Source organism: Mercenaria mercenaria, chromosome 11 (genome assembly GCF_021730395.1).
Source record: "Mercenaria mercenaria strain notata chromosome 11, MADL_Memer_1, whole genome shotgun sequence".
NCBI lineage: Eukaryota > Metazoa > Mollusca > Bivalvia > Venerida > Veneridae > Mercenaria > Mercenaria mercenaria.
In genome coordinates this window covers 58,758,594-58,782,778 of record NC_069371.1, presented here as the reverse complement: position 1 = coordinate 58,782,778, position 24,185 = coordinate 58,758,594, and the positions used below count along the sequence as shown (strand labels likewise).

The window sequence follows — 24,185 nt, the reverse complement described above, 5'->3', positions numbered from 1 at the left end:
GCATGACTAACATCGGGCTGGTGCTCATGTAAATGTGATCACACTTGCCTGGAAGTTCTATTAATTCGAATAACTAATTGTTAGAGTGCTTGCACTAGATGGTCTGTAAACTTCATTTAAGCATTTGAAGATAATATTGAAAGAACGAGGCATATCTTGAACATATACTATAAACATGCATATGTATGATATAATTATGTTCTATCATGTCCTTATATTTGTTATTTTAGGTACATGAAAGATGAAAAAGGAAACAAAACTTCTAGTCTGCATCAATGGAATTGTCAGTATATGTTAAAAAGGATTGCTGAGTGATCGGCATGCAAGACATTATTGATATATTATATTTTCCAAAAGCTGTTCGACATAATATTTGAGAAGTGGAGAACATCCTCGAACGGAATTACCCCAGACAAGGATTTCAACGCTCAACTAGGTCTCCGTACCAAACTTTGTCACGACAATGTCGGTTGCTGTTTGAAGGTATGGATATAAATAACTGATTTAATTTCAATAATGTTACAGTAGATAAACCTTAATAAGGGGTATAGTTAGATAGGCACTTCGACACGTGATAATATAAATAGAAAGTATTTTGGAAACCATTAGTTAACTTTTTACTCTAATTATTTTTTCATGATAACTATTTATGGCGTGTCATTGAAAATAGTCGGGTATGATGGCTTTGATTCCGAACTTGAGTTCAAGGCAAGACTCGATGAGACAAATAAGAATATGCATTGATAATATGCTAAGTAAAGCAAAATTATGTAGTTAAATTATTATCATGTGCTGATTTTTAAAGTAGCAACCTTTTAATATATTTTTAAAGGTATAAAGTCGCACCAATGCAGTTTAGTTTTTAGTGATATGCTACTATTTAGTTTTGTTTAACGTTTCAGGGCCACGTGATCATCACAATTGCTCGGGAAAAAATGAGAAATTACTGTATCGCGCCAACGAAATATTCTTATTAAGGAGTTTTAGATGTGCGCAGGGAAAGACCAAGAAAGACTACAACCGAATTATAATTACCACGTAGTAGAATGGGACATTGAATCTACACTAGAAAGCGGTTGAGGATTTAAAATTTTACTAATGTTCAGATTTTGCTTGCAAATCTTAGTGCACCCAATTACATATTAAAACTCGAACTTGAACAGTGGAAGAACAATTTTACTTGCAATGTAAATTACTTTGCTTTTCTTAAACTGTTTAGTTGTTGAAAATGTTGTTGTATAAAAGATTATTTAAAATAGGAAATTTTACTGATTTTTTATTTAAACCCTTACTCAGTGGAAGCCGTTGTGACATAAACATACGCACATACACTTTCAAGACATAGCAACATCTTCCTTTTATCAGCTAATGTTATATATGTACACAAATCAACAAAGTAGATTTATTACTTGATTGTAACAATTCTAAATTTTATACACACTTATAAATACAAGTATAATGAAAAAGTTTCTTTAACTTTGGACGTAATTCTTTATAACTCAGCATTTAAAAAAATCAAATTCACCTTAAGTTTCATTAAGATCGCAAATTCTGACCACATTGTTTGCTTTAATTTTCTTCGATCAAGAAGCAGTGTACATCTCTATGTCACATATTCTCAACAACCGGAAATATTCAGACACGACAGAAAGACGCGAAGTGAAGATGCACTGCCTAAACTTCAAAATCAACAAAAATCAGAATATAATAACTCTTGAAACCATTAAACTGGAAAATGTTGAGGTTTTGCGCAACTACACTAATTATAACTCAGAAATTTCATTAAAAACACACAAAACTTGATAAAGTGACAATGTAGTATAATCTGTGAACGTTTATTGACCGAAACATAGAGATAACAAGAATATTTACATTGTTGTGTTTTACCCGTTATGCGCATTAGTGTCAACTACATTTCATACAAAGTTTAATACCGCTGTTGCCTTTCATCAAAATCTGTCAAATGTTATTTAGAAGAAAGGAGAGGCACTGACAAGACTCTGTGACACAGACAGACAAAACAAAACATGTTTCAATAAAAAAGCTGTTCATGGCAAAATATTGTACGGTAGTGGTCACACGTAACAGTGAGCTGTTTCAAACGGGGTCTGCACATATTGCCAGTGAGTGAACTACTTTTGTGGTCTTCATTTCTGACTTTTTCACAAACATCCTCAACAAGCGGGTATTGTTCTTTCTACAATTCTGATTTTTTTGACGTGTCATTTTATTCCCGAGAAATGCATGAATTACTATATGCAGTTTATGTGCATCTGTCTACGGATATCATACTGCTGAACCCCAAGTGTTTAGCTTCATAATTTAATTCTGATAAACAGAATATCTCAGGTTTTTCTGTTGTGATCTGAAAAAGAGTAAATCTGTCATAATATAGCCCTTGAAAGTAAATTAAACACTGTTTTTACTGACATAAACGTTCATTGCTAAATGCTAGTTTTGCTGGTATGACAACCGAAGTACCATGCGTCAAAATAAATTGAAAGGCTACATATAATTAAGTCAAACACGATGCCACACGGGCGGTGAGCCGGGAAGTGCATCGTTTTACCTGGTGAACCGGGAAGGCTAAATTTTATATTACTGATTTCTTTGAAACTATAGATTCCAGTAATTAATTAAGGTATCACTGACCTCTGTTTGCCATAAAAGAACACCCTTCAAGGCATTTAGTCATTAGAAATGCATGAAAACTCTTTTTATGCGATATAATATGGTGTGGTGAATGGGGAAGTGTTTCCATGAAGTGCATTGTGCTCGAATGTTCACTGAAACGTAAGACTTTCTTGAAAAATGCAAACGTCAGTGATAAACTAGAGACACATGCGGGTACTTTAGACTATATGTCATTTCCAAATCTATTTGTTACCAATGAAATAATCGCAAGTTTACTCACCGAATCGAGGTGTTTTGACATAAAAAAGCCGCATCGGGAAGTGTTGCGCGCACCTGTTGATGACGTACTATACCACCCCTGTTGTTATCTTTAAGCGATTTGTTCTTAATCAGACATGACAAAACATGTCTGAAGACGAAATTTTACGCGTGCGATCCACGTGCTACATAATCTGGATCTCGCCATCCCCGCGGTGACGCGAGATCTTGAGTTTTGAAATAATGATTATGGTATCTTTGCACAGCGATTACACGCATGCACGTTGATTTAAACGATAAATCTGATTTATGAAAGCATTTTATGTACACAAACATTCAGGGGGAAGTTCTCATCTGGCGTTTATACCCCGTATAATCTTAGTTCTCATCTGGACCTTTGTTATGTAGGACGATGTTTATAACTTATTTGAAAATGTGCCTAATTTACTGGCATATCGGCAGTGCCTCCAAAGTTGCTTGATTAATATCTGCGAAGTTGAGCAAACAATATCAAAATTATTCAATCAGCAAATCAGATTGTTCTAGCCTCAAACCCATGCAATCTCTCTTTTGATGCAAATTTGAATATTTTATATCTTTGTCACATAAACAACAAAATGAATCAATTGTTAATTGTGTTTGAAATGTTTTGCTATATATATTATTAACTGAAATATTCAAAGCTGCCTCTTGTGTCCACAAAAATATCACCGCCGGTATTTACATATTACTTGTATTTTTTACTTTATGCATGGAGCTTCCGTTGACGAGATCAATGGCATTTAATGGCAGCATATACAGCCTGATAATCGGACATTCTAGTGTACATATAGCTGAAAAGCAAGTCATGTTTTACGATTACATGAAGGATTTCTTGGCTATGTCGTTAAGTCAAACTTGTTGTGAGCAACCATTCAACTAGAAAACAATAAACCTGTTGTTAAATGTGTCGTGCAAAACATGGTTAGCCTGTTTGATAAGATTATGGCATCATTCGCTTCTCAAACGTTCTTTTGATTGTAACCTCACCATTTCTAGCCATCTTACACTCGAACATTAAACCAGAAGTCTCCCTGGCATTTTCTTATACCAAAATACCTTTAGACCTTCACTATACAATAGAATTTGGATATTTGATACAAGTGTGCCTGATATTTGTTCATGCCAAAATATTTGTTATACAGCCTAAGACAAGACGGTATCTGTGTTATTTGGTTCAAATATAACTGATAATTCATCATTACTTTGACCATCGTCGAGGAAGTCCTATACTGAAGAATTTCTCTTTGTTGATTTATTGAGTCAAAGTTTGTTTGGTACAACTCACTACAAAAACAATGAACAAACTAACAAATCACGAAGCCAAATGTGCCGCTGATACTGAGAAATAATGATGTTGCTTGGTATAAATATTTGTGAGACAGTGCAGAATTAACAGTTCAATATAGGTAAATAGGATTAGGGCGAGTCGGAGCATTATTTATGTTCTGATGATAATAGGAACTGTGCGTAAATATCTGTACAGTCTCCCAGGAATTTGTAAATGGTGCTGGTATAGAATGTCATCCCTGGTTTCCATTAAAGAACTGTTAATATACGAGATCAGTGACATTTATTTAACGCCTTATGTGATAATGTACACCCACTTGGAATGTCTTGTTTAAGTTGTTGAAAGACTTTTCGTCAGACATGATGTGGGTTTAAATATTTCGAAAAAAAGAAAAGATACAGAGATTTAAAATTTTTAAGCAGCATGCAGCATCTTCGAATGAAGTTGCAATATTTGTATGAGTATATATTGATATTTGCAGATGTTTCGTTTTCGTCTTTAATTAATTTCTTAGAATAACAATGTAAAAATTTTATGCATAAATTTATACGCTTTAATCGACAACATTATATTTTTTATTGCTCTTGTTTTAATTGTCTTGTCTGGTTTATATAATATTAGGTTCATTACCCTGCAAAGGACTTACATAAATAACAAAACTGATATCAGTACTTTAATATTAAATTTATTTCTCCAAGATGTTCGCATGTTGTACAATGCGTGGCTTATAATGACTGGAAACTTAGATACATTAACCTTTGGTTAAAGAATAAGCAAAACCATACAAAACTGATGGCTCCAGCCGGTTCCATTAGTTCTTTTGGCAAATATAAAACATATAACTGATCGATCGCACATGTGCTTCTGTGTATAATAATTGCTTTGCTTGTGCATAAGTTGTACAATTCAATTTTGCTACAAGCCATATAGTGTTGGTTTTGTAGGAAGTCATAAAGTTGTGTCTTTAACGGGCCTTTACTTGAGCTGTCTATGATAGAGAAACAATGAACAGTCGATGGAGAAACGATGAACATTACGAATTTAAGAATATTAAACATACTAGTAATGAAAGATAGTGTCACATGACGTTAGTTTTATTGGCCAAGAATAAGATTGGAGCGGGACAGTTACCTAAAATTCAACCCTTCCCCTTATTTCCTATCCCAATCACTACGTTTGATATGTCTTCGTATTTGCAATAACATAAAGGTAAATTTACTTAACAAAAATTTTTTTTTTATTTACGATCCATTGTTTCAAAGGTTTTGATACTATTAAATACTGCAAGAAATGAAAGCTTGTTTCGATAAAGTCCTTGTTTACAACAAATACATATTATTCATGTTATATAAAGCAGACTGACTATTAATATTTCTTTTGAGAAAACCTACTTCAAGTAGATCTAGACATGAATATATCTACAGAGAAGTCCACTTATACAGGAATACAACATTTTCGAGTCAGAAGATCTAAGCAATAATACGCATTCTATTTTATCATTTCTGACATTTACAGCTTCATATGAGAGACACTGGCTGATATTGCGAGTTTAAGCATTTAATCAGACATTTATATGGTTACCATTGATTCATCATTTTCTATAAAGATTCATGCACAACAATTGATTGTATGCATTATTCTGTGTAGGCTGGACATATTCAACGTAATGAAAGTACATATCAAACCCATCTGTGACGGAACTTTATATCGTTCAATGTGAGAAAAAAATATATCAAGAAAGGAAATGCATAGACAATATATGAATTTGATGTAGAATTAAAATAATTTAACCAAATGTCTGCCTATCTGTCAGTTTGTATATCGCCTGCCGGTTTGTCTATCTAATGCTTGGATCATACTTTTTATCAGTGTGTGAATCGAGTTTATCTCTTTAATCTATTTCGTACCTTATATTGTTATGCAGTTTTACGGTGTTTGGCTTTCTGGCTGTTCGTCATATCTATACCCTTTCATTTATACGTTTTATCGGGTATTTGCACTTCGACAGTTGTTAAAACTAGCGTTTAATGTCATCTATCAGAAAATGTCTAATTAGTCACATAAATACGGCTACGTTAAAAAGGATGATTTCGATTTGTCATGCAAGTGTTCATAAGAAATCGATACTATTATGTATTTTACCATTATACGTCTTGAATAGGGCTACCGTGATAAATAACTGGTAATTCTTAATTTTGCGTTTTTTTCTATTGTAAGACAAAGTTCATAAAACCTGATTTCTTTGTGAATGCATTTTTTACAAATTTTTTTAGACTTTGGGTCATGGCAATTTTCCCTATCGTATTTGGTAAAGTTAATACAAAAACTTTTAAGAAGAGAGGTTGTAACTCAGCTGTTGTAACTCATCTGTTCAGTATTTAATCCATGTACAGTTGGACTCATTGCTGACGGAACTTGCGATAGGTCACTGCGAATAAGCTGCTTTTGATATCTGTTTTCTGACTTGATTCGTCGGACCATTAATATTGTTTCATTAATGTTCCGACTACTTGCGTATCGTGCTTAGTTACAGTTTTATATAAAAATAAAAGATAAGGGTAGATTTCCCGGAAGCACAGAACACACAAAGATGAAAATAAAATAACACGAGAATTGCTGTTCTTTTACACACGATGCCTTATGACAGAGTATTCGCCTGTCGTCGATATGTGCTGTGGATTAAAGAAGAGATTTGGTGCACGATTTACCAGATTAAAGTGACTAGTTTTGGTTTTACTTCTGATCGTTCCAAAACAGTGATACAGCCTGTTGCTTTATTTGTTTACATGTTTTACCTGTTTATTCTGTGTATATTTTCATGACCTAAACATTCATTGTGCTATTCGAGGGTTTTGGCATGATGGGGTGCGTTTTTTTGAAAGCGGCTGTTTCTATTGGATCTTTGTCCGTGTTTATGTCGTTGCCAAACAACGCAGTCCTAGTTCTTCATTGACTTTTCTTGTAGAACGTTAGATCCGCAATACTTGTGCATCCGTACTGATAACATATTTGTTCTCTGCGCTTCCAATAAACGCCACGATTTTCCTCAATTTATTATCAAAGCCATGTATACCTTCAGGAATATTCATCCGTTGGGATTTATAAAAAGACAGAATGCTATACGCAAACAAAATGGATTGCTGTCTCATGTAAGATCAGCAGATAATTCCAACCACATGCTAAATGCATCACTTCAGATAGCAATATCACCATTCTGTACATTGTTTGTTCATTCAACCATCTCTTTCATCATCCCCGTTTTGCTTCCTATTTATTTCGCAACATAAGGCTTGAGATGAAAGCGCAAAGTCGTTCATCAATAACTTTTAAAAACTTGTGAAATTGTTTATTGATATTAACATACTTCAATACACCACATCAAAGCCGTTTGTGTATGTGTGTTATTTTAAAAAAATCTTATCAATTTCTAATGAGTTTTCCAACAGATCAAATTTTACAGTTTTTACTGAGGAAAAGCTAATGATTTGTAACATACTTTTAGAAAATACGATCAGTTACAGGTGATATGGAATGAAAAAGAGAAAACAATCTTTAATCATTTCTTTACTTGGAAGAATTCACTCTTTTTTAAGTAATAACTTTGGATTTAAGCAATGTAGGCGTTAGTCTTAAATTGCGAGATGTTCTTAAGTTATAATTATACTTTACTTGCTTTTTTAAAAGCTTTCTTAGAAATTGAATTCGTATTAAGCAGACTAAGCTAAACAAATATGAGCCGTGCCATGAGAAAACCAACATAGTGGCTTTGCGACCAGCATGGATCCAGACCAGCCTGCGCATCCGCGCAGTCTGGTCAGGATCCATGCTGTTCACTAGCAGTTTCTTCAATTCCAATAGGCTTTAAAAGCGAACAGCATGGATCCTGACCAGACTGCGCGGATGCGCAGGCTGGTCTGGATCCATGCTGGTCGCACACCCACTATGTTGGTTTTCTCATGGCGTGGCTCATATGTTATCTGTAAAATGCAGACTAGGACAAACTGGATTTATTTTGATATTCTCTAAAGTAAGAAAGCATTCTATTGGCTCGAAAGACAATCCTTCGAAATTTTGATCAATCTGCATGACTTGCTTAAGACAAAAATGGAATCTAAAAAACATAGACCGGAGTGGCCCGAAACAAAGTTCTATGATCCTAACTGTTTGAAGGCCTGCTCTTTGTGTTTGTTATAATATATTTGATAACTACTTATCTCTGAATAAGTTTAAAACTATCAACACAACTCAACAGGCAACATGTTTGATTCAATATGAATTTCCGAACCGAATCAATGGCTAAATGCTAACCACCGTTGCTTTGATAATGTTCCGAAAAAGTAACCTCTCTAATAGTTATTAGGTATTCATTAAGAATTCGCTGTTTTCCTTTCATTAGAAAAACCCATGAGACTAAATCATCATTTCTCTTTGTTATTCACCTAACAAAGCAGTAACAAAAGCAGTTGTTGTCAAACAAAACATATCAAAGTTATTAACCCAAGTGATACGTCATTGTTAATTTTCCAGGGACTATCAAACATTTCTCAATAATCATTATTTGTAACATACTTTCTGTGAGTCTCCCGTCGGATGTAAACATGATAGGTGTACGTTGCTATTTTGCAATGCGCAATATATATTAAACTTACAGTCAAAGAGTCTTTTTAATTAATGTCAATTTAGATTCATGCTCCATTAAAATATAGAACAAAGGACTAATGGAATAGCACAACACCTTACATACTTCACAATGACAAAGGAACAAAGTCATAATGCAAATGGTAGACGAGAGTAGCTAGTGCAAAGATAAATTATAGTATATAATATGCACTTTTTCTTTAATATGCATGTACTTATGCAAAATTACTTGATTGATGTAATATATTTCTACAACTATCGGGACATCACGCTAAACTTTGTTACACTGAAAACGTTTAGTTTTGTTTTTGTTTTTTTTTATCAAAAATAAAAGCATAGACCTCTTTCGGAAAATAACCAAGCTTTGATCAACAGTGCTAGACTATTTTCAACATACAAAATGTTATAATTAAGTTCATAGATATTAAAATTTCGACAATAGGAAGTTAACATTGGCAAAAAACAGCTGCATCATCTGCAAAACTCAGATTTGGCACAGGGAAAGCAATTTGTAACAACATGAAAGAGCGGACTAAGAGCAAGATGAGAGGTGAGTATAAATATAAGCATACTGTTGTAAAATTAACGGGATGAATGTTTCTTTAACATTCTTGATTATGACAGGGATGTATCAATCCATACAAAATCAGCGGATTAAAAGAACAAAAACACAGGGTGTTGATCTTCGTAATTTAGTTTCCTTTACAGATTTACAAATTCATATCCCACGGTTATTTCAAAAATCAAATGTTTTAGAAACAAAATATAGTTGGCAAATTGAAAAGGGCCAATATTTAGTGTACCATACGAGTAATACACCATCCCCTTCAGAGAGATATTTATTTTGATGCAAACACCATTTCTTATACAAAACCTATTTCTCTACTTGACAATGAAAGACATTTGTGATTAATGGTGAAGACAGCAGTTACTTCGGAGGTCATTTATTAACTATCTATATTTCCATATTACGGCTAACTCAAGATATTGTTATGGAAATGGAATTTATGACATGTTGCGCACGCTGTTTCCCGCAAAATGAGACATGTCAGAGAAACCGCAGATCGACGTTGTCGCTTATTCAAATGATGAATTGGCACGCACGCTTTTAATTCATCAAATGTCTTATTGTTTATCTATGAAACAAATACAAAAAAAACGGTAGCATATCAAACGCAACTGTATGCATCTGCCAAATACTTTATCACTGTTATGGAAAACTATAACTAAGTACTGTTATAGGAATATACTTCAACATACAAATGAGCTATTATAAAAATATATATAAACGTGAAGCATTGGTTAGTAAAATACATGAAAAAGTCTTTTGGAAGCATAGAGCGCAACTAAACAAACTTACAGCATTCTCGCATACCAAGTTTGACGAACCTATGGTGGGAAAGAATGATTTACAGCAGAGTCTATTCATGAGAGATATTGAAATGTGCAACACCCCTTACGCCGAGAAGCATCAACTTGACATATCTGACAGTTATCTATATGTATATAGGCAAAAAAAATCGTACCGACAGAATTTCTTTAAACTTTGTGTATTGACTGAGAATTAAGTTTAAGATGGAAATATGTATTAAAAATCATAGGTACCTTGACTTGATCTTGAATTACCTGCCCTTGAAAATAGACTTTTTAGTATTTTTTGACTTTCAAGGGCAGATAATTTATGACCAAGACTGGATACCTATGATTTGTTTTATTTCATATTTCTTTTTTTTCTTCATTTGATTCTCTGTCAGTAAACACTGTTTAAAGAAGAAATTCTGTCCGTAAGAAAATTTTGCCTCATGTCAATATAGGCACTGTGGCAAATGTCCTTAACTATGAACATGGCAAAATGATACCGCAAAGTCCTGGTCTTTCCCATGGACTGAATTTCTTTAAACTTTGTATACTGACTGCAAATGAAGTCTGAAACAGAAATATAGATTAAAATGTACAGTTTCCTTGTCTTGATATTGAATTATCTGACACATAGAAAACTTACCGATAAGTCTTTAAGCACAACTCTATTATACATGACAGCTGAAAGACCAGAAAAATACATGACAACTGAAAGACCAGAAAATACATCCACACCAATTCTAAGTAAAGGGATACTTTCCTACAGCAGCCACTTCGCCACAACACACAGACTGCTTTGTGATAGTTAATATACCAATTTAAAGACAATCCTGTGGAAGCTTAAAAAACAACCAAGCAAAGACAACAGCAGACTGTTTAATTGAGTCTATTCATACAAAACGTGTTTGGTGTAGCCATACATAACAATTACCTTAAATTCAACGTATTCGACAAAGTATTACAAACACAATGCTTGCTTACCTCAGCAAGGAAAGCATGAAAACATATACATTGGTTTACAAAATTGCATAGGTGGTCAACCACGCGACCAAGGGATATGGAGTATCGCGGACATGTTTGCTACCTATCCATATTGTTATCAACTGTTTGTTGTAAGTTAAGAGAAAGACGGGAACATCCGCTGCTAATACAAAATGGTTTAAAATTAGCGCCCTGGAAAAGAGACACTAACAGGACTTTGTAACCATATACATAGACATGTAGATGTGTCACTTCACAAGTATGGTTAAGGATGGAAAAATAAATCTGAACATCTGTAAGTATCAGTTTGTACATTAGTATATTTTATGATATAATTCATGAATGAGTGTTACCGAAAGAGGCGCAGCCACAAAGTTCTCAAGTTGGCAAGGAGTCAAACGTTTTATAAAGATCAAGTTATTGAAACTTGGCAACTGTTACAGTAGCAAAACCACTTGTTTGATAATAGGCTGTTTACACTGGCAATATAAAGCGACGAGAGTTGGAAGGCAGCAGGTCTTACATAACAATCACATGTGTTTCGTTTTCTTCTGCATTATGTTGTGTTCGTTAGACATCGGAGACTTTTTCAGCTTTTGGTTAATTTGTTGATTGAAAAATACGTACAAGACACGTTTTATTTCATAAATACAAAACAAAAACTAACATATGCAACAGTTTCAATAAAAGAAGATTATGAAAGTCATGGGATGCTTTCATGTGTTTGGTCTTGAATGCTATTAAGTTGAAAGGAGAATCATTTTAACAAATCTGAGATTGAATCATGCAGGAATACTAAAACCATGTTTTATCCATGACAGAAGAATGCCGACAATAGGTTGTTGTATTTATTTCATGGTTCATATACTTTTATCTAGTAGTACACGACGGTAGATTGTTGATGGCTGCGCGCTCAACTTTTCAGTGCTTGACTCTGAATTAGAGCTTTGCCAGTAAAAACTTTATACAACTTTAACCAAAAAAGTCTAAGTTAAAAATTGGCAAAACTCTTGTCAAAATTCAAATCAGAGTTATGGGAATTGTTTCTCCTGGTGTAGACTTTGATAGTAAATAACTATTTTCAGTTTCATGGCAAAAGGTTTGGTAGTAACAGGGATATTTGACTTTATATAAAAAAAATTAACCAAAACATTCTAAGTCAAAAAGGGGCATAACTCTGTCCATTCAAATCAGAGTTATAGGATTGTTTCTCCTGGTGTAGACTTTAATAGGAAATAAATATTTTAAGTTTCAAGTCAAAAACTTTGATAGTATATGAGATATTTGACTTTATCAAAACTTTAACATAAACATTCTAAGCTAAAAAAAAAGGGCATAACTCTGTCAAAATTCAAATAAGAGTTATGGGGATTGGTTCTCCTCGTGTAGACTTTAATTAAGTTTCAAGTCAATAGCTTTGATAGTAACAGAGATATTTGACTTTATCTTACACTTTAACCTAAGATTTAAGCACTCAAGGGAGAATAAAAGAGGGGTTCTCTGAAAACTGTATCTAAAAGGACGTCCATATAGCTTGCTTCATTATTTTCTTTCCAATCGCCCTTGAGTGCTTAAATCTTAGCACGAAATGCTTGTCTAAATAAGTCTTTATTCCATTATCGGCGTCTGGTTAGAGAACCTCGCCGTTGGTTAAAGTTTAAGATATAGTCAAATATCTCTGTTATATATATATATATATATATAGAGAGAGAGAGAGAGAGAGAGAGAGAGAGAGAGAGAACCCATTGGATGTTTTGTCTTTAATCTTTATATCAGTAAATACAGACACAACACACAAAGTTGATACAGAACCATGATTTAAGAACAATTTAACTGCCTACGTCATTAGAACCATGATCTAATACGAAAGTAATATCCGTGCTAGTAAATTCATCTAGTAATCAGGCAAATTAAGTGCAAAGTGTTTTCTTTATATTTGGCCACATTTCTTAGTTTTTGATCATGGATGTCTCAGTTCTAACTAAACATAGACTATATAAAGAGAATCATTACTACCAGATTTCATGCATTTCAAGTAAGATATATTGCATCTGTCTGTTAACTTTTGTTTGTGTTGGGTTTAACGCCGTATTTCAGTATTTCAGTCATGTAACGGCGGGCAGTTAACCTAACCAGTATTCCTGGATTCTGTACCAGTACAAACCTGTTCTCCGCAAGTAACTGCCGACTTCCCCACATGAATCAAAGGTGGAGGACGAATGATTCAGACACAATGTCGTTTGGCTTTATATGATTGGCTTAGTGACCTAGTTTTCGACCAGATTCTGTAAAGACAAATATTCTATATAGGGACATAGTTTTGAATCTGACCTTACTTTTTCCATTTCTTTTTAAAAAAGTATCCATGATAGAAAATGCAGACTATTAGGATGTCAAAAAGGTTTACTTCCAGTTGACTTGTTGTCTTATTCTTTCATCCCAAGGTGACCCAGTATGGAACCAATTCCAGTCTTACTTAGGCAATCATTCTGAGCAAGTTTCATAACAACAGGGTGCAAATTGTGTTTATAGTAACATTGTTGGCGACGACGCAAGACGGCGGACTCCTTTGGTTGAATCTACTTCGATCAAGACTCCATTCACACACGCTTCCTTTCTTTTGTAACTACGTGTCATAAATTCCAAATTGCAGACATACAATTTTAAAAGATAACAAAAACAATCACAAACCACACAGCGTAACATAATAAAACGTACATTATATTTTTCACGTTAAAAACGAGTGTCTAAAACGTTGTATATAAGAGGAATTGTAATGTTGCTAATACAGACGAAAATACCGACCAGTTAATTCAACAAGAAACTTAATAATACTAAGGTATGTTTAGTGCACCAAAGCAACCACACATAATATGAAAAGGATCGTATGCATAGGGATACAGATGTATTGCTTATAGAACACAAAGTTGGCAAGACTGAGAGCAAACAAAGCATATCCTAACCACATAAAACAGCAAATAAAGACACTGGAGATAATTATAATAAAGCAGATAGTTTTGAATTTTAACGGAGCTTTTGGATGTGATTTATAATTTCAAAGTATTTTGCCTTTATTTTTTTTTTCAAAGGGAAGCTAGAATACATACTACCGGTACGCCCTGTTTTCTAGGATTTTAAAAAGCAGGATCTGTTTGCCACAATTAAGATAAAAGAAAACGTACAATAAACAAAAGAAAAAACAGGGGTTTTGGGGGCAGAAGCCTCTATAAGACTGATTGAATGTGCGAACTGGCAAAGTGTAGGCGTCCAAAAAGGGTAAATCTAATACTAGTAGTACAAAGTCGCCTCCATTGGCGATCACGTAGGATTAATAGTAAAGGGTGCAGACAGTATCAACGGATAAATGTAAATAGGAAACAATGTCGAGAGTGCTGGGATATTCAAGACCCATGTTGTGTAATCTATTGAAGGATTTTTTGTATTAGATGCAAATGCAACTTCCCTGTTTTTCTTGACAAAGAAAAGATAGCTTTGATTAACGACAAAACTGAAAGACAGCTTGGCGCCAAACAAAAAGACCCATACAAGTCACTTACATCTATGCATTAAGGCAGTGAGGTAATGAATGGTGTGAAACGTCCATAGAAATGTTTGTATAAGAACACATAACCAGTCCTCTCCCTGAATTTTTCTAAGTTATCGAATATCCCGAAAAAGTGTAATGCCAAACTATTTCTAAAAAATATACTACAAATTCTAGTCAAAGAAAATAGGAGGCACAGAATACAGAAGTAGCTATTTTGGTACTGTCTGTTCTGTCTTCCTGCTGCGCTTATAGTAAATGTGTGTGCTACAAAATTACCAGAGATCATGCAATTTGAAAGTTAAAAAATATATATTTCTCCTTTCTCCCATTAAAGCAGATATTTATGTTTACCCTACAAAAGTAGATATTTCCCCTACATAGGCCTATATTTATATTTCTCCCGTTAAAGCAGATAATTATGTTTCAACTACAAAGGTAGATATCTATTTTTCACCTACATAGGCTTTTATTTATATTTCTCCCATTAAAGCAGATAATTATGTTTCCCGTACAAAAGTAGATATCTATTTTTCCCCTACATAGGCTTATATTTATAGTTCTCCCATTAAAACAGATAATTATGTTTCCCGTACAAAGGTAGATATCTATATTTCCCCTACATAGGCTTATATTTATAGTTCTCCCATAAAAACAGATAATTATGTTTCCCGTACAAAGATAGATATTTAAATTCCCATGAAGCTATGTTTTATGAGAATCATCGTCTGTGAATTAACCATGATACGTAAAATTACCATAACAAATATTGCAACCTATAAATAGGATATTAAATCACAAACTGGCGGGTCCATTAATTATTACCTTATTGTCTCGTTCTTTCCCTAGAAACGGCAGATTAGCATAACTGGCAAGTTGTAGTAAAAAATTAAAAATGACACAGAAAAGTGTCTTCTTTAGACACACTGTTCGTAAACAAATCTCAAACATAACTTTATATGAGTTATTCCTTCTCAATTGCTTTGAATTACAATTCCTAGTTTAGAACGTTGATATTAAAAAAAAGTGTTATTCTCATTTGATAATATAATGTCTTGTCCTATATTTGCTTTATATACTTCTCGCTGGTGACATTCGTAAATGCCCATGACCTTATATCAGTTATTGTCCGTCTCTTGATGACAAAATTACTAGATATTCTCCGTATTCATCTTCTGTGACAAACCACGTGACTGTCACAAACTGCCACAATTTAAATAACTGTAGAGAGGTTTTGCGCGGAAAGTGTAACTCAGAAATACACTTTTCTTAAGGTTTGATTTTATTCTTATATTTTTCCCTTCATACAGTTACCTGCTATACGTCCTGTAGAATCCAGACATGATGTATTCCATGTGTTTGCTCTATTCATGTGCCTGTAGAATTCAGACAGGATGTATTCCATGTGTTTGCTCTATACATGTGCCTGTAGAATCCAGACATGATGTATTCCGTGTGTTTGCTCTATACATGTGCCTGTAGAATTCAGACAGGATGTATTCCATGTGTAGCGGATATGTTGGTACATGTGTAGCAGCTATGTTGGCTAACTGGCAGAGCTTATGCTACGATTTATGGATTAAGTATATTGATCCTGGTAGCTGGTTTTGTAGCTCATTCATTTTTTGTCTACGGACTACTTTGGCCTAGTGGTTAAGGCCGCTGACTTCGATCCACTTGCCCCTCACTTCTGTGTGTCCGAAACCTTACTTTGGGTATTGAAATTTTCATGTGATGCTGGTAGTTCTGCACAGGTACCCTAATGTTGGGGGAAGGTGGGAGGTGGGGGGGGGGGGGGGGGGTGTTCAGGCATGAATGCTGGAATGTCGCCATTTGACCTATAATTATAACGGTTTGGCGTTAAACCCAACAAAGATATAATGTTATTAATCTTATTAATCAAGCAATTTCATATTGGCCTTGTTTTTTGTCCAAGGGTTGTCGTACTGGCCCAAGGTAGTGATATGAAATCGCTTGATTAATGATAATATTATTATTCAACTTTCGACTATTGGCGGTAACACCATAAGAACTCTGTGAGTTACCTTATGGCAGCTATGCGCGTTCAGGTGAAAAATCTTGACAAGTTGTTTAGACTTATTTTAGAAATCATAATCATTTTAGCCAGTAAAACAGAATGAGTTGTATGTAGGTATTTGAGAATAATTTTGAGAGATATTTTTGATGTGACATAATCAAGAGTAACTAGAACTTACCTTATTTTTTGAATTCCTATTTATTTTCTTTAGTGAGTTATCTTATCATTTGAACTGTGATAAAAACTGCTTTAAACGTCATTTCCTTTTAGGCTGCAGGCAACGAGACACAAAATTGTACACATATGTGTTGATCAAGATAATACAACCAACCAAGCACATATTATACACCCCATGCCTCGTTTATTTCTTATCCGAAATTGTTTGCAGTTTACAACTGACACTCTTGTTCGCCAATTTATTCATCCACTTTCCAGCATTTGAATCGTTATATATCATTGCACAAATAGTCCACACCATCAAAATGTCTGTTAAAGATAAGTCTCATCCTTTTAATTAATCTGAGTTTCCATATTGTCTCATTATTTTCCTGTACAACTGCCAGAATTTCTGACAGGAAACACTTACCTTTACACAGTACCGAATAAACGAAAGTATTGTTGTAATCTATGAAGACATACATCCCTCTCTGTCATACTTGGTTATTACATGAACATGTTAAATGATTTTTTTGTCAGAAATGTGAAAACAAAATTGTAATCTATAACTTTGATGTAAAACAAAATGGCGTCATTTAAAAATCTAACGGAAGTGACTTCTCCGTATTGGCCCTCTCTTTTGAACCAATCAAAATGCTTGAATTCCGTATTGGCCCTGTTTTTCTCATATTGGCTCAGTTATGTTTTGTATTAGCTCTGTCTGTTTCATATGATGTTCGCAATTGGTCTAATACAGTGTGTAATATTGTAAAGTTGAATAATAATACTCTGTAAAGTCTTTAAATCTCATATTGAAAGATTTGATAAACGACATTGTGTCTGAAATCATTAGTCCTCCACCTCTGATTCATGTGGGGAAGTTGGCAGTTACTTGCGGAGAACAGGTTTGTACTGGTACAGAATCCAGGAACACTGGTTAGGTTAACTACCCGCCGTTACATGACTGAAATACTGTTGAAAAACGGCGTTAAACCCAAAACAAACAAACACACTCATATTAAAAGATATTTTGATTTAGATGAGAAGTTCGATAGTCACATGATTTTCCAAGTTTAACTTTAACTCTAAGACAGAAATGTGTGAGATACTTAACTATATAAATTCAGTCTGCTGTAAATATTAAGAAACTCGTTTGTGAAGCAATATGGCGCAGAACTGAAAGATGAATTTTTTTATAACTCCCTTTGAAAATTCATTTCTGAGATATCATACGATTTTACTAAATGAAGCATAACCTTTTCATATTTTTCAAAATTCTGTTCAACTGTGAAATGACTTTCAGCTAAGATTCTAAATATTTCACACTATGACTGAAATATTGTCAAATACAATATCATTGTGTTAGAAAATCTAAAAAAAAAATTAAAAATCGGCAGACTTGGTTTTTGATTAAAATTATGTTTATTTATTTATTTATTTGAGTCTCATCCATTTACGTATGATTTTCTCCCTAATAAGTACCAGAAAATTTTGTGTCAACTGATAAAATAATAAGTAGATGACAATATGTAGTGTCAAGTTATGATATATTTCTCAGAAAATGGAGAGCTTGATTTTGATGCCAATACAATTTCTGTGCTTACACTTCTTGACAAAGAAAGAGAGAGAGAGAGTCGTAATAAACAACCAGAAAGATCAGACATGTCAGAGGCAAATAACAGTAAGACCACAGCAAACTGCACATATTGGGAGTCCCAGAGACCAGCGTGTTACATTTCAGAAAGCTGTTTACACATTTCTGTAGACATTTTCAAATGATTCAACTGTCGTGAAGGAAGTATGGAAGCATGAATTATAGAAAAGGATATTCAGTCGCATAACTAACTTTTTCAAATTTTAGTAGAGTCCACTTCTGGATTATTTGTCTAGACTATCGCAGTTGAAAAACATTCATCTCTACTATAACAATATACTCGTGCTTGAAACGGACAAAACGTAACGTAACCTTGGTCTTACCGTAGCTGTGGCAACACACATGTCACGGTATAGAACTCGAATATTTATACGGGGAGAAAATGTGTAGGCGACCGGGTAGCTCGGTCGGTAGAGCATCGGAACGGTATTCCGAGGCCCGGGTTCGAGTCCCGGTTCGAGTCCCGGTCTGGCTGCACATTTTTCTCACCCTGTGACATTTGGCGCCCGACGAGGGACCGTGACGGCATTACACTGGTTAGTCTCCGACGCCTGTAATTGCTTATATATAAAGTACCCGCTGAAATTCGAGGACGAATTTTAAAATGGTGGGAAAATATGTCACGGTATAGAACTTGAATATCTAAACGGGGAGAAAATGTGTGGTGACCGGGTAGCTCGGTCGGTAGAGCATCGGAACGGTATTCCGGGGCCCCGGGTTCGAGTCCCGGTCTGGCTGCACATTTTTCTCACCCTGTGACACACAGTACATGTCATATTTATAATCTTCAGAAAAATAGTTATTAAAATATGTTTATTCGAAAAATAATATCTAAAAGCTTTCGTTAACGCCCGCCATTATATGCCTGCCATGTGATGACTCGTTGGCATTATGTGTCTAAAATGAATTGTCGTTATTTACAATGAAAGCGCTTGTCAGAGATTAAGTAGTTACTAGTAAAGCTATTTTTATCCACATGTAATTAATTATCAGAGTAATTTATATCAAGACATAAATACAAATTAATTGACATTTTGCTGTCGGAAGGCAGAATTTAAAGCAATGTAAATCACTGAAGTAACTTCATATTGGAAAATCATTTAATAAATTTTTCAAAAAGATAAAAGGCAGCCAAATAAAGTAACAGTATACTTGATTTCAATGTTAATGCGGTGATCATATACTTGCCGATGAATGGATGGATGGATGGATGGACTGATCGATCGATCGATTAATTGATCTCTATTATAAAGACGGTACGAACTCAATGGTACCAACAGAGCAGAAGATGTAACAACATTGAGTCAAACATATACAACACTACGTTAAACATGTCATGTATTAACAGATACATGTTTTTGTGTATAAAAGTATTGAAGAGTAAATCCCCTGCAAAGAAAGTAATTTTCTTTCAAAGTAGACAAGATTCTTAACAAGTAAGTTCAGTATTCCTTTTGCTATTTCTAAAATGTAAAAACATATATTTTCACAAAAGAAGCATTGGTAACATGTGTGATCAAAGTCTAAATTTGGTGTTGTTTTAGCTACTACCCCAGACCTACTTTTATCGCAACAAAAAGATAGCAGCATTTCAATACATCTGTATTTATAACTTGGTGACTGCAATAATCGTAACGCACCTATTATAATAATAATTGATAAACGTGTCACAAAACAAAACAATCATGTTAGTCTAATCTCTTAATATATGTATATACTTAATATGAATTCTACCAAAATTGGCATTTCTTCCAATAAATGAATCAGGGCCAAAACCGACACACAGTTTCAGTCAAAACTTTCGTGTAACATATCACTCAACACAGAAACCCGTTTTATTCTTTTATTTCACGGCATTGACATTAATCCTTGACCAAGACATAACTGTATCACGAGAAGACATTTCGCTGTTACTTGAGGACATAAATTCCAAATTAATATTGGTAAAAAGCCTCTGCTACTGTCACAAACATTATAGTATCTTTACGCAGCTGTTAATTTATCCTTACAACGATATAAAATTACATAGTAATTTTCCTAAGATTTTAGTCATGTTTTATTTCTTTCCTTTAGAATAATGATAAGCAAAGATTCACATGCACCATTCGGAGGAATTAACAGAATTTAGATTAGTAAGCTCTCTTGAGATTTAGATGAAGATTTCAAACAGCAACATGCCTTAAGTGAAGTTTTAACTTTACGTGGAAATCATTTTACTCATCTGAGACTTCGTACAAGAAAGACTAGAAACGTACAATTGTTACTACCTTTTATATTTGACACAATCATAAATACTGAAAGCCATAAAGTCAGTCTTACGTCGGGTACTGTTAACCTATTTTTTTTCAAAGCTGAGATTTTTTTTATTTGGATTTTACGGCGCACCAACACAGTATAGGTTATATGGCGCCAAACAGGACTACAAATTTTGGTTACATTTTTACATCGAAATAAAAACATGAGGTATGGAATATCTGCTTCTGTGATTCATTATCAAGGAATCATTTTGGGGTATGGATCATTCAAGAAAGGGAGGATACCATCAAATGCATACGTCATTAACACTATAGATACCTATTACACGGGTTACGACTCATATATATGAATATCACTAAGAAAGTGCTATGTCACTATGCTTCTTCGCTCATGCAGCTGTGTTATCTCACTGATATACCCTGAAATATTTCTAAATAAATTGAACACCAGGACGATTTTCTAAGAGCGATAACAAGTAAATATTTAAAATGAATTATTCCTACAAAAAGTGACACAATACAAAAGTATACATCATCATTTTTATGAAAATGTAATGAATGTTAATTAGTCAAGAATTATTGTTTTTGCTGAACTCATTTTGGAACGTACTTTCGTACTTTGGAACGTAATTTTACGCCCTAGATTTTATTTCTAAACGTAGCTGTATATTTCATACTAACTGGTGATTTCAGTGATATTTTGGCTTGCAGCCTAACTTAAACGATATACATTATACATACACTTTTTTTAAAGAACGTTTTATCCAGATGTCTGAACTCATGTACTATTTATTTTTAAACCACATTTGAGACTTATTTTTATAGAAGCAATAAGCGTAGGCTATTTGGTATTTCTGTAACTGTTAGGACTCCCTAAATAGTTGGATTGTTCCTATTCTTATACAGCCAGCTTCATGGTGTATCCAGACTAGTCATCTACTGGTGTCGCACTTTATACAAAACATGTTGTCTGAAAATATCCCTGTATTATTATTATTGCTACTGCATTACACCACTGTATCTGATTATTTGGTCATACTAGTTCTCAAAAAATATCTATACCTTAATTCATACACCAAAATCTTTTTGAGTGAGATATTTCACCAAACTATCTAAATACAAATGTTTCAAAATATTGTACATTCACATTTTTTCATTTTGATAATCTCATATCATTCCTTAACATCATGGTGTATCAATAAAATTGCTATCTACATTTTAAGTATCTCTGGTAATTTTCTTTTTTCGCACTGACAAAGCAATGCCGTTTGGGGAAATTTAAAAAAAAGCATGTTCTTGTCCTAGAGTTGAATCTCGCCATTAGTCAATTTCAAAACTGAGCTCAGAATCAACCAATCAAAATGCTGAAGACTCTTGTAGACTTGTAACGTAATACAGCTCTATTACATTGACCATAAGATGATTACCAATATAAATAATTCACAATCCTATATGACAACGACCGACATAATGGGACATTTTTTGAGATATTCATGTTCATGTAATAGGTCGAAACAAGTGTCTTTAATCCAGATACAGGAACATTCAATAGCCTTTAACATCCTGTACAAATGCTCAGCTGGCGCCAAGAACAAACCTTTAATGCATATGCAGACATATAAAACCAATTTTAAGAACAAAGAGTAACGGATTGGCTTTTAAACAAGATAAAAATAACATGTATCATGACGTCTATGAAATCCCATTATCTTAAAACATAAATGCTTCAATTTTAGCTGCGTGATTGTTTTGTTTCTGTCGTAGATAAACAGGAATGTTGACTTTTATGTTTTGTTGTATTCTCAGGGATTCCATATTCTCTTTTACGAAGACTAATGAGACGGCTTGCTGGTATTGTACTAAAGATTACAGCAGAATTTCTTAAACTGCAGGCGCAAAATTATTTACTTAGGGCAAATTTGTATATATTCCTGCTAAACAAAGCTGAACATTGAATTCATTTATTCATAACTTAGACCACTTGTTCAAAATTTCGAAACAGATTGAAAATTGTATCATATAAAGCAATGTTCAAATAGAACAACGTCCTTACATACACGTGTACCTTTACAGTACATATTTCGGAAAAAGCCAACTTGTTGTATGTTTCAATGAACTCAGAGTATTAGTTGTATCGCTGCGGCGGGTACTTAACTAAGGCTTACCGACACACGAACAGACGGTCGGATAGATGGACGGATGGAAACCATTACAATTGTCCCTTCGCTTCTTGATACGGAATAAAAACAACAGTGTTTAAAGGTCCAATACTAAGGAAAGTGAACATTTTAATTTCTTTTAAAAAGCACAGGAACTATTTCATTTTATTGGAAAATGAAAGTTGGTATGTAGAAATTCGAAATAAATCGCAGTATATGTACAATTATTTTTCTATGAAGTATGAAGAAAGTTAAAAAGACCTGGGGGGTCATTCTGTCGATTCATTGAAATTTCAACATAATACACATACATTTCTTTGAGTTCCAAAGACCTTCTGTAAATTTTAACCTGCCAATCTTCATTATTTAGTGTCTTGCAGAAGTCTATGCACTGGCTATGAAAAAAATTGCCAACTCACTTTCCCTTAGTAATGGACCTTTAAGCTATGGAGAAGGGTTCAGTCCCTTTATCTATTTGTCCGTCCGTCGGTGCATCGGAAACACTTTTTGTTCAGAGAACTGTAAAACTAATGCGGGAGTTTTTAAAGAAACTTCACACAAACGCAGGGGCAATTGGGATGAAGTGCACTGTACAAGATTCATAACTCTACCTTTCTTATCTTATAAGTATCTCCCTTTCTGATTTACCCATAATACTGTCTGCAGCGTAACTTTAATCCAACAAAAAGGTTGTTTATAAAATTTCGCAAAGTGACAGAAGCCATTCAGAGAGAAAGAGTTCAATGCACAAGAACAATTAACCTACAATGACAGACGAATATTGAGAGGAGGTGCTGTATTACAAAAAATATTTCTCCTTTAGTATTCTTACTTCTTGTTTAAAAGCGCTATAAAGTTAAGAAACTGCAATGTGTATAAACCATAACTATAGCATACATATAAAAAACAACATTTTCTTACTAATGTTCCTTTTTTCTTATATAATTAATGGGCACACAATTCATTATTTCAAAATATTCCTCTTATTGACCACCTTTTACATGAAACATTTGGTTTGGCCGGAGAATAGCCATGTCTAACATGACTTTTCTTGATAAATTATTTGAGCCGCGCCATGAGAAAACCAACATAGTGGCTTTGCGAGCAGCATGGATCCAGACCAGCCTGCGCTTTCGCGCAGTCTGGTCAGGATCCATGCTGTTCGCTTTCAAATCCTAT

The 24,185-nt window shown here is 34.0% G+C and overlaps 1 protein-coding gene across 2 annotated transcripts in view; it reads right to left on the bottom strand.

Moving 5' to 3' along the window:
• The window catches only part of LOC123533026 (Ca(2+)/calmodulin-responsive adenylate cyclase-like), a 160,829-nt gene that overhangs the window by 45,557 nt on the left and 91,087 nt on the right, over positions 1-24,185 (bottom strand). The window lies entirely within an intron of this gene.